The following is a 10,892-nucleotide window of genomic DNA, read 5'->3' on the forward strand; positions in this document are numbered from 1 at the left end:
CGGGAGAGAGAGGAAGGGTTAAGGTCTGCCTGATGGTGTGAAACAGGGGTGGAGGGGTGGGGTTGAACAGAGGGAGCAGAGAAGGGAGGAGGGGGAGGGAGGAGGGGGAGCTATAGGGGGTGAGTACGCGCCGCCATGGACGTTCCTGACGTTAGGCGGCTGCGGTGAGGCCGTGGGTGTCTGCAGTGACACGGTAACACGCAGACAGAGTCTGAGTTCAGGAGCAGGTGCTAATGTTCCGCTATTGCTTTTATGACGGTGAGATGATTAAAGTAGAGCGCCAAATAAACAACACGCGACCTCTGCGTGCTTTCAGGTAGGTGTTGAAACTAAAGCAGGAGCAGGGGCTGCTTTCAGCCGCCGCTGTTTGCAAAATAAAATTAATCTAGTAAAATCAGATCTTTCTGTGTTGAAAACAGGTGTCAAGATGGAGCTAATTTGATAGCGTGAACCCTCTCTCCTCTCTTTCTTTACCTGCTGACCCCGCCACACGTGAATACTTGCATACTTGCACTTGAATGTCTTTCCTGGCCTATTTGATGACCACTCTCAGAGTCTATGTGGAATTAGATTAATTTAAATCAGAGAGAAAAAAAAGGGAAGTGCAAAAAAAAAAAGAGCACTCAAGAGTTCAGCATCATCACAGAGCTTTATGAGGGCTGACACGTCTTTTGTGTTCATTATCAGGAATTCACCTTAGGGAGTCGTGTTGACTTTGCATGGTCTGAAATAGCTGTGAGAGTGGACTGCCCCGCGCCTGCTCACTCGCTTCCACCGCGAGTGTCGGGGGAAGCGAGGTGGAAATGCCAAATGAAGGTTTCACAGTTTTAACTTCACTCTTGAGCAAAGAAACTGAAGCTGTTTGTCTGTGTTGTTGTTCTCCGTGAGGAGAGCAGCCGGCGCTCCACTAATAAGAATCAAACACATTTGACATTTTAGTTTCTTCATTTGTGATTTTTGTTAAAATGTCAAATTGTCAGCAGGTAAAAAAAATCAGTTCAATATCTGTGGTAAATGCACTTTCATAGTAAATTTGGAACTTTTTGTATGAATTAGAGGAAAATAAATATCTGACAGTACTTGGTAGTACTGCGGCCGATACTGCAATGTTGTCAAATTGTCAGCAGGTAAATCACATGAGATTTCATGATCAGTGATTTCCAATGTGATTCATAGTGGTGCAAAGTGACTTTTATTTTTCCAATTTTCAAACCAAACGATAATAAAAAGTTCGTCGAAGCGGCGACGTGTTTCTGTCTCTGTGATTTGGTCAATTTAGTTTTTTAGGCTGTGACTCTACAAAAAAAAAGAACTTAAAGAATTTAAAACTCACTCAGAACAATTAGTCAATATTAATTATAAATATTGATACTGATTAAAAATTGAAAATCTTTCTTTACTCATTTGATTAATTCTCATCTGATAATAGTTTTTTATCCAGATCTTATTTGACTTGACAGACAACTGATGATGTTTTCTTTTTTTATATATATATAATTTATATTTATATAATAATACATTTATTTTTTTCTGCTAATGTTGTATTTTTATGATGTTAACATCTGACTAGGCCTGCAGTCAGTTCACGGTTGATTTCCAAACCATGCAGAGCCACAGTACACTCATTTACTGGGAGCGTGATGCTTCTCCAGCCCCAAAAACCCTGACTGCATCGCCTCGCCGACATCTTTAAATGGATCCCATGAGTCTTCAGCTCTGTTGTTTCCATTATTCATTTCAAAACTTCCATGCAGCATGGAGAGGCTAGAGGGGTGAAAAATAATTTTGTGTCTGGAAAAGAAAAAAAAAAAAAACTGATGTAGAGCAAAGTCACTGCTTTATGCAAAGTGCCATGTCTTGGGAGAATGTGAGCCGGATTACTGCAGGAGTGAGCGCTCGGGCCAGAAGAAAAAAAAAAAAAAAAAAAAAGGACGCATGTATGTGTGCGCCATGAGAGTGTGTGTGTGTGTGTTCCTGCCCGTGTGTCTCTTCCTGTCAGTCTGTCAATAGGCCTAATGTGGCTCCCTGGAGGTACCTGGGGGAGACCCATCCAGCACCCAGTCAGCCTCTGCTGGCGGCCGAGTAGTGACAACGGGTTCCCACAGAGAGAGGAAGTGTCATAGCATGTATGTAAACCAGTGACAGATGACTGGAGACGTGTGGCCTGTAGACACTGGGCCTGAAAGTAAAGCAGTTTTGCCTGCTCGACTTCCCCCTTCCTTTACCCCCCCCCTCCCCCCCACTTGAGACTTCAGAGAGTGAGCGTCAGGCTCCTTAACAGCACAGAATACATTGACAACAAGTCAAAGCGGTGAATAAAAAAAAAAAAAAAGGATGCTAATCATTTGGCATGAAAAGACACGGGCTATGTGCAAAGCTTTTGTTTTGCCTTTGAAATGCTGCAGCAAAGGAGTGCAGAGTTTTTTTGAGCGTGCACAGCTTCAGGCAGATTTTCTAGGCCAAAGGTCACGCGGGTCAGTGTTACACTCCCTGCAGCCTCACTTCAACCTTCGGTCTGGAAATAGAACATGCAACGTCACCCAGCCAGGAGGGAGGTAGATTCCAGACCTCAGTGGCCACGGGCGGCACATGTGGAATCTGCTCATGTAGTTGACCCCAAGTGTTTGAAACCCAGAACGGCCCCAGTAGGATATTGTTTCTTCATGCATACCCAAATGAACGAGGCTTTACGAATTGCCTGATACAAAGTGAAGCACTATACTTAGACTTTACAGTTGGCCCTTCACCATTCATCCGGGGAGCGCACTAGCCACAGGCACATTTGTTAAGTGTATATACATAACCTGCAAGAGAGGCAAAAAGTGTGGAGTAGATTTTTTTCTTCTTTTTTTTTTTTTTTACACCGTGCATATTTTAGCCTCTGTTATATTTGCCTGCTTGGCTCTTTTCAGTGTGTAATAATAGTAATTAGTTTCAGATGAGGTTTATAAAAACAGTGATCAGTGCAGTGAAGATACTCCCTGCACTTTCTTGTAGTTTACAGCCACAGAAACTCTCTTATAATTTAAAGTATTTGCACAGTCCATTACCAATCACTTGTCCACTGTTGTCCACCAGTCGTTCTCATCTTTCAAATTTAATTTTCGTTGATTTTTTTTTGGACATAAATGTGTAGCCACTGAAGTATCTTGTATTTATAGTTAATCATAAAATTACTCCTTAAAACAATATATTAAAAGATATTTGTGAAAATAAGAATACAGTATATGCTTCATAGTTAATACTTATTAATATTGTCATATTAACAGTTCCATTATTTTGATTAGTCCCAAATAAAAACAGGTGTAAAACACAAACATCTATCTGCTGCAGCAGCTAGATATATATAATAAAAAAGGGTCAATATGCATATTTAGGAGTGTCAACTAATCACGATTAATTGAGAGCTCTAAGGAGTGTCAACTAATCACGATTAATTGCAATAAGTCATGATTAATTGAGAGCTCTAATATGTATGTACAAAGAGAGAGATTACAACAACAAAAAAAAAAAACAATGTACAAAGAGAGAGATTACAACAACAGAAAACCCCACATACCTAAAATATTGCATATTATTTAAGCCAGTTATTTTTATTTTTTCCTCTGTCAGAAATACCTTTCTGTCAGGAAGCCAATTATTTTTATTTTTTCCTCTGAAAATACCTTTCTGTCAGAAATGGGCCATAAGGTGCAGTATTCATGGTCCCTCCTAATATTCATGCAGACACTTCCACCACCACATCAGGAGTAAACACTTCCTTCATGTTGATTTGGGTTTTTATATATTTTACCTAAGCAGCAGAGAGACCTGAGCTCATTTATGGAGATATTCCGCAGCTCTCCGTTCGACTCAGAAGTGATGATTTCAGATTGAACTGAATGTCCAAACGACGTCTCCTGCTCCAGCCTCTGTCCAGGAATTTAAAATCTATCAGCACTGATGAGTTCATGCTCCGTCCAATACATCCGTGCCAGAGTGCTTATTGTGAGCTCCAATAGTGCTATTGTGCTGTTCTCCAGTCGGCGTTGGCGCAAAGAGCCGATTCACATTTGAGCAACGGGGTGACCCGGGGTTGTGTATATTGATGAGTGGGATTTGTTTCTTAATAGAATTGTGTCTAATTAATTAGCTTTTAATTGCTTGAACTCTGAACATGCAAATGCAGCACAATGTGGAGCGATCATTACTTTAGGCAGCGTGAGGAAACGCATATTGAGGTCGACATAATGAAAGGTGTGGAAGGCAGTTGTGTCTGTTCAGTTGGTGATGCTTTATGGTGAAATTACAGTAGCTCCGGTCAAACACACCCCAGGAACGTAAGTTGTCAGGCAACTGAGCAACTTTGGAAAAAACGTTTGAAACATCAGCATCTCACATAATAGAAAACATATAATATATTTTTAATTAAGCATATTTTTTTATTTTAATCATTTTCTAATTTCTCATTTTTACTTGTGTTTGTTGTATTTTTTCACCACAGTCTTCATATTTCTGTGCAGCTGTGCTTGTTGAGACTTTTCTGAATAAGGATGAATGAATTGATACTTGTTCTGAGTATCAGGAGCACGGCCTCTGAGCAAGTTCTGTGGAATCGAAAAGTGTATGTTCATGTTTATGTGCAGTCAGTATACACTGTTTGACCACACAGTTGTGTACAAAAGTTTAAAACCTCCTGAGATTTTTTTTTTATATTATAAGACCTTTTTCTTTGGATAACACACTGGTCTTAAAGGGTCATTACAGGATTGTTAGGGATCGGTACGATTTCAAAATAAAACATCTTTTAGACCAGTGTTTCCCAAACTTTTTTCCCCGGGGACCCATATTTTAAAAGTCACAAACCTTCACTGTACCAATTGACCCACGGACCGAAAATGGTCCATGTACCAGGGGTTCTGTAAACCACCTAACTGTACGGTTACAAAGCCAGATAAACTACAGTCGACCAGTTGGCACATAAGGCCGTAGAGGAGTGGCCTGTAACCTAAAGAATCCCTGTCGTCATTAAACGCATCACTGTGAAGAAGAAGAAGAAGAAAATCCCTGCAGCTACAAAAGAAATTTGAATATTTCACTCATCACATATTGTAGCTGTGATTATATGTTGAAACAAGCGGCTGCTTCAAAGCTGAATGTAACTTAAAGGAAGACAATGTCCGTTTAATCATCGCTCATTTATTTCATTCACTTCTTTCTGTACCAAAAAAAGAAAAAAAAAACATTGTGGCGTGCAACCAAAAATTAGTTGGTGTTAGGTGATATTGTTTGAAAGCAAAGGCTGTGATTTAGCCGAATTGTACAACAGTGGCCATTATGGCGCATTAGCTCTACGGATCCATTGTTTGTCAGTGGGCGAAGCAATCTTCCAGACAGCTCTTTCCTTGTAAAAGTTCCCCTTTATGGCTCCACTACTTCACTTCAGTAACTTTATTACAGTATAGCTGAGAGATTTCTATTTCATATTGACCTAAGATTGCTTCAGTTGTCTCATTTCACCTTTTGTCTGGCCCGTGTTGGAGAAGTGACCTTCTTTGAGACTTGCAGTCGATACCACAGAAGGCTCCGGAATGCTTCCACGGAAAGCTAGCAGCAGTCGCAGACAAACATCCTTTTTCTCTTCACTCTGGGACTTTTCAATCTGAGTTCAATTTAAACTTTTAATCTCTGATGTGGAGGAAACAATAAATAGGTCAGAAAATAGCCGAGGTTTTTTTTTTTTTTTTTTTTTTTTGTTATTAAAGAAGAATTTACATTATGTGTTTTGGAAAAGTTCACGTGAACTTTTTAACATTTCATCAGATGAAAATCACCTGTAAGAAATATGTGTTTATTAAGTAGGAAGTAGAGCAACACCAGCATGTGACTATTTATTTTATTTTTACTTTTATTGTGAAAAAACATGAAGTCAAGTATCTGCCCAACAGGGGGCACTGTTAAGGTAGTTGAGGTAAATGCTTGAGTCAGTGTTGAATGTGTATTGATTTTATATTTTAGGTTTAGGTAGTTGCACAGAAACATGAAAAAAGGGGAAAAGCATTTACAGGGCAGTGTCACTGCATATAAATATAAATGACTAACACTATTAATGATATTATTATCAAGAATACTACATAAATTAAGTAAATCAGATTATTTCAAAAAATATTGACACTAAAACGGTTTGTGTGTGAGTGTTTGTGAGTGTGTGTGTGTTCTTTTAACTCTTCACACCATTCCATTAAAGATTATAGACCCAAAGCGGAACAGAACAGCAGCATTCCAGTGAAAGTGTAATTAAAGCCTTTTAAAGTGCATCTGGAAGATTAACAAGGGAACAGAAAGAAAACACTGCGGTTCCTCTGCCGTTTGATTTTCTTCCCAGGTTAACACAGCTGTAAACTGTAATGGTTGGAGGTATGGAGTAATCACAGTGCTGTGCTTAGGACCAGTGAACAAGATAATCTGTTAATTTTCCGACGGCTCGACCTGTCGGTTTGTAAAACAGCCGACTGCATCCTGGAGCTGTTTAATGAGAAGTCAGGATGAGACCAGTTAATCCTCCCCAAATTTTTAAAACGACTCCTTTAATTTTTCTGGCCGGTGCCGGGAAGGTTGTTGAATTGGTAACATGAAAGTTGGTAGTGAGCAGCTTTTTGTCAGTGAGACTTTACGAACAAGGGTCCAATCAGTGTTCAGTCTTGTCAACTTATAATTTTGGGTAAAGACTTCTAAGAAGTCAACGTCTTAGTAGAAACCAAATAGGAAATTATGGAAATGTATTCACGAATAAAGACAAGATGAAAAAAATCCCATTAACAGTTGACTCACTTTTTTCATTATATATGTGTATATATGTATATATACATGTATATAAACATATGTATATTTACATATAATGAAAATGAGAGTTGTTGCATAAATTTAAACTATACATAAAATGTATGTACAAAATGTATCTACATATATACACACATATATGCATATATGCACAAAATATATATACCGTATATATTAACTATGTATAATCTAAGTATATAAATTTAAACACATATAAAATGTGTCTATATATGTACATATATATACAACAGACATACATATATTATGTATTTTTTAAATGTAATTTCATTGAAACTTAACAGCTAGAACTCAACAGTTCTAATGAAAATCTGGCTCCGATCTCATCTTTTATTTTGTTATATTTAAGTGATCCCTGGTGGGGGCAGAGCAGCTGAGATCACACAGGCTTCCAAATGCTCTGTACATGTATCCGTAAGTTTAAACAAGTTTCACTGCAGTTTCGCAAAAGTTCACCGAGTGCCTTCTTTTGACTAACAAGCCATTTGAGTATTCATCAGCATTATGCACTGCAGAACCCTCTGAAGCCTGTCTCCTGTAATTGTCTTGGCTCGGCTCTATGTACGAGTTCCGATCGTATGTTGAGCGCTGTTATTTTAGCATGTGTGTGGATTTAGCTGTACTTATGGTAGTAATGGAAGACTTAGCCTCAGGGGCCTCTTGGCCTGAAGAGTCATGGTTTAATGAGCATCACTGAGACAGAGAAATGACAGCTCGGAGAATCTCTCAACCTCACGATTTATAGTATTACAGGCAAAAATGAGAAATACATGTTCCCCTCCAGCCAATATAGTTTATCATTAGCTCCGACCAAAAAAGCCCAAAGGAGTTTGGAATATCCAGGGTTCACAGAGAGAAAATACATTATGTTGTAAAACTGCGCCGAGTTAAGCAAATGACACAGAAGGTCGGTTTTATTTTGGGATTATTAGCACATTATTTGTGGTTGTTCTGGCAAACAAAGGGGTCGCTCTTCTCGGTCAAAATGCGTTAATGATCTCGTGTAACAGTTCTGATCTGAAACACTGATGTCAAAGATACAGCATGAGGAGTGGATCCAGCGCTTCCTCCAGTTGTCATGTGATATTGATACTGTTGCCGTAACAGGGGTGAATCTTTGGATAATATTTTAAGTGCCTACGCCCCTTTATTGTAAAATAAGCGTGGGAGGCAAAATGTCGTGTCCAATTGAAAGTTAAGTGAAAGCCAGAAGGAAGTGTGGAAATTCTTTTTAGCGCTTTCTCTTTGGTAATTTCACGCTGAATCTGACCGTTCTCATGTGACAGAAATGAGAATTTATTGATGGCTCTTTCTTGGACTTTTCTTCCCTGTCATTTGGAGGTCATCACATGCATTGATCATATATTTAACCTCAGTACATTTTATGGCAAAATGTCATTTTATTTTTGTCATTTTTCTGTTGCATTGATGAGCAGGTTCTGATCCACCAGTAGAGGTGTACTTTGTAGCAATTTTGAATATGTACATATATTTTCAATCAGTTATATGTGTGTATATATTTATATATATATGTGTATATCTGTATGTATATATGTAAAATTGTTTTTATGTGTATGTATGTATATCTATAAATATATATTATATACACATATATTTGATATATATGTATAAATATATTTATGTATATTTTTACAAATAACCAGTCACAATAATTGAACAGTTGAACAAATGTAACACTCAGTGACGTTGACTTGACACACATGATTCCAAATATATTTCTATCGCGGTCTTAAAACGCACCCATACGCAAATATAAATAGACTCTATTGTTCTTAACACATCAAAACCACAAATTTTGGCTTCAAACGAGCAATTGTTAAACAGAATCGAATGTTCCTCCGTGTGTCGTAAGAGAAAATGAAGTTTATTTGCGACACGTGGAACTGATTCAACAGAGTCATTATGTGGGAGAAATGAAACGCTCTGACTGTGTAATTGTCCTCTTAATGCTGCTCTGCACTTGTTAACTCTGGTCCCAGCCTTTTGGGTTTGTTCCCACGTTTCCCCCAGAGAGTCGTGTTTCTTATGTATTTGTGTGAAACTGCAGTTGATCAGATGCTGTAATGTTTATAATTTTATTTGAATTACACAAATTCAAACTGCTTTCACGTTTTACATGGATTTATTTTAACCAGCACCTAGTATCTGTAGTAACTGACGTTTCAACTAAACCGTTTATAACACATTCCTTCACATACTTTCAATATCTGAAGTAGTCACATTATCCACACAAATATTATAAAAAAAAATTCTAAACAAAAACCCACGGTAGTGTTTTCCACTACATTAAATTGGTGAATCTAATATTACGAATATTATACAAAACCAAAAATTAAATATTATTAAACTGTAGTAAAACAAACAATTCCAATTGTACATGCTTTATAAATCCAATCTTTACATATATTTGTTTCCATATGAATATTTAGTTTAACACAATCACCAAACCGTTTAAATAATAAATCATTTATTAATAAATCAACTCCACAGTTAAAGTCATATATAGTCACATATACTTCATACATCAGCCGCTGACCTACGTGGGCTAACTGCCCCTGTGATGCTGATCGTAGGACAAATTTAACAAAGAGAAAAAAAAAAAAACAAAACAAACAACAACAAAAGGCACATTTGTGATTTTGTGCAGGAACGGCTCAAGAACAGACAAAGTCACATGAAAAACGGCTGACACGCACATGTTGGAAACAAAGAATGACCCGTCCTTCTGTCCCAAATACCAGTTTTCTACTCAATTAAGCAAAAAGTGCTTTGTTTATTGTTCGCAGGCGTTTTTCATTTTTGATCCTACAATTATATATTATATCACAGCTGCTTAATAAGAATACAGTGAATTGAAAGGTAGTTTTACAGCTCACTGGATTGGTTTGTTCTGCCGTGGGTTTAATATAGAAAAGGTAAACATCAAATGACAGTAGAGGAATTATACATATATTGAATATATATTACTGCATGTACCTTGGCCCATGGAATCAAAGGCTGCAAATATTTAGTTTATTGAAAAGTTAAAATATAATTTGAACTTTTTACTTATATTAATCACCAAGTCACACAATGTTTTTATAAGAAAGGCAATTATTATTACTATTATTATTATTAGTAATAATAATATTACTAGTTATTATTAGTAATTACCAAGGCTTAGCCAAGGGAGTAAGCCACCCTGAATATAATAATAATATCATTATTATTTATCCAATTATGTTGGCTATTTACAGTTATTATCTTTTTATCTGTTATGTTTTTATAGCGTCAGTGAAAAGTGACTGTAAATGGACAGGATGTCGGGGAAAAGGACAGTGACTGAAGAATCTCATCTAAATGAAAGGTTAAATGGCAGCCTGTCGTCAGACGACGGGAATCGCTGCCACACCAGGCTCTCAATTAGGTTTAAATAATCCTAACTTGATGTGTGAAATGAATGGAGCTGCACACTTCTCACTAATGACCGCTCTACGTCGCACTGGAGCGTCTCGCTCCTCCCCTACTTAGAATATACGCCGTGAATTTAAATATGAACATGAGCTTGTTTTTTTTTTTTTTTTTTTTTTTACAAATGTAATTACGGCCTGTCGACAATATTTGCACGCTTGTCAAGTAGAGTGGTCCTTGTGTGCGAAATAAAAGCAACAGCTTCGATAATTATGTTTACGTCCAGTTGTGAAAATCCCGGGGTTGTAATGATCAGTAATTATAAATACTTTTCGGCACGTCTCCTGCCTCAGCTGGGACCATTGTGCAGAGTGGAGCGCCGGAGTTTTGTGCAGCTTAATTATGACATTGTGCACTGGCTAAATGTAGCGGCTCCGCTGTACACTTCCAACACATAATCACGCTCAAGTCTGACTTTAAAGAGCTCATTACAGTGGGTTCTTTAAAGAGCGGCTTATTAAACACAGTTACCTAATAGGCAGCTTTGGTGGTGCAAATTGGTAAAAATGGTAATGAGTCTGATTAGGCCCCGTTTCAATTGCAACAGCTTTCACTTCCACCCACCCCCTCCCACACCACCCCCC

The 10,892-nt window shown here is 37.8% G+C and overlaps 1 protein-coding gene across 2 annotated transcripts in view; it reads left to right on the forward strand.

The window, feature by feature from the left end:
- Window positions 1-10,892, forward strand: part of fign (fidgetin) — a 70,203-nt gene that overhangs the window by 53,847 nt on the left and 5,464 nt on the right. The gene's annotated exons all lie outside the window — the stretch shown is intronic.

This window comes from Cynoglossus semilaevis, chromosome 16, assembly GCF_000523025.1.
Source record: "Cynoglossus semilaevis isolate Cse_v1.0 chromosome 16, Cse_v1.0, whole genome shotgun sequence".
In the NCBI taxonomy this organism is placed as follows: domain Eukaryota; kingdom Metazoa; phylum Chordata; class Actinopteri; order Pleuronectiformes; family Cynoglossidae; genus Cynoglossus; species Cynoglossus semilaevis.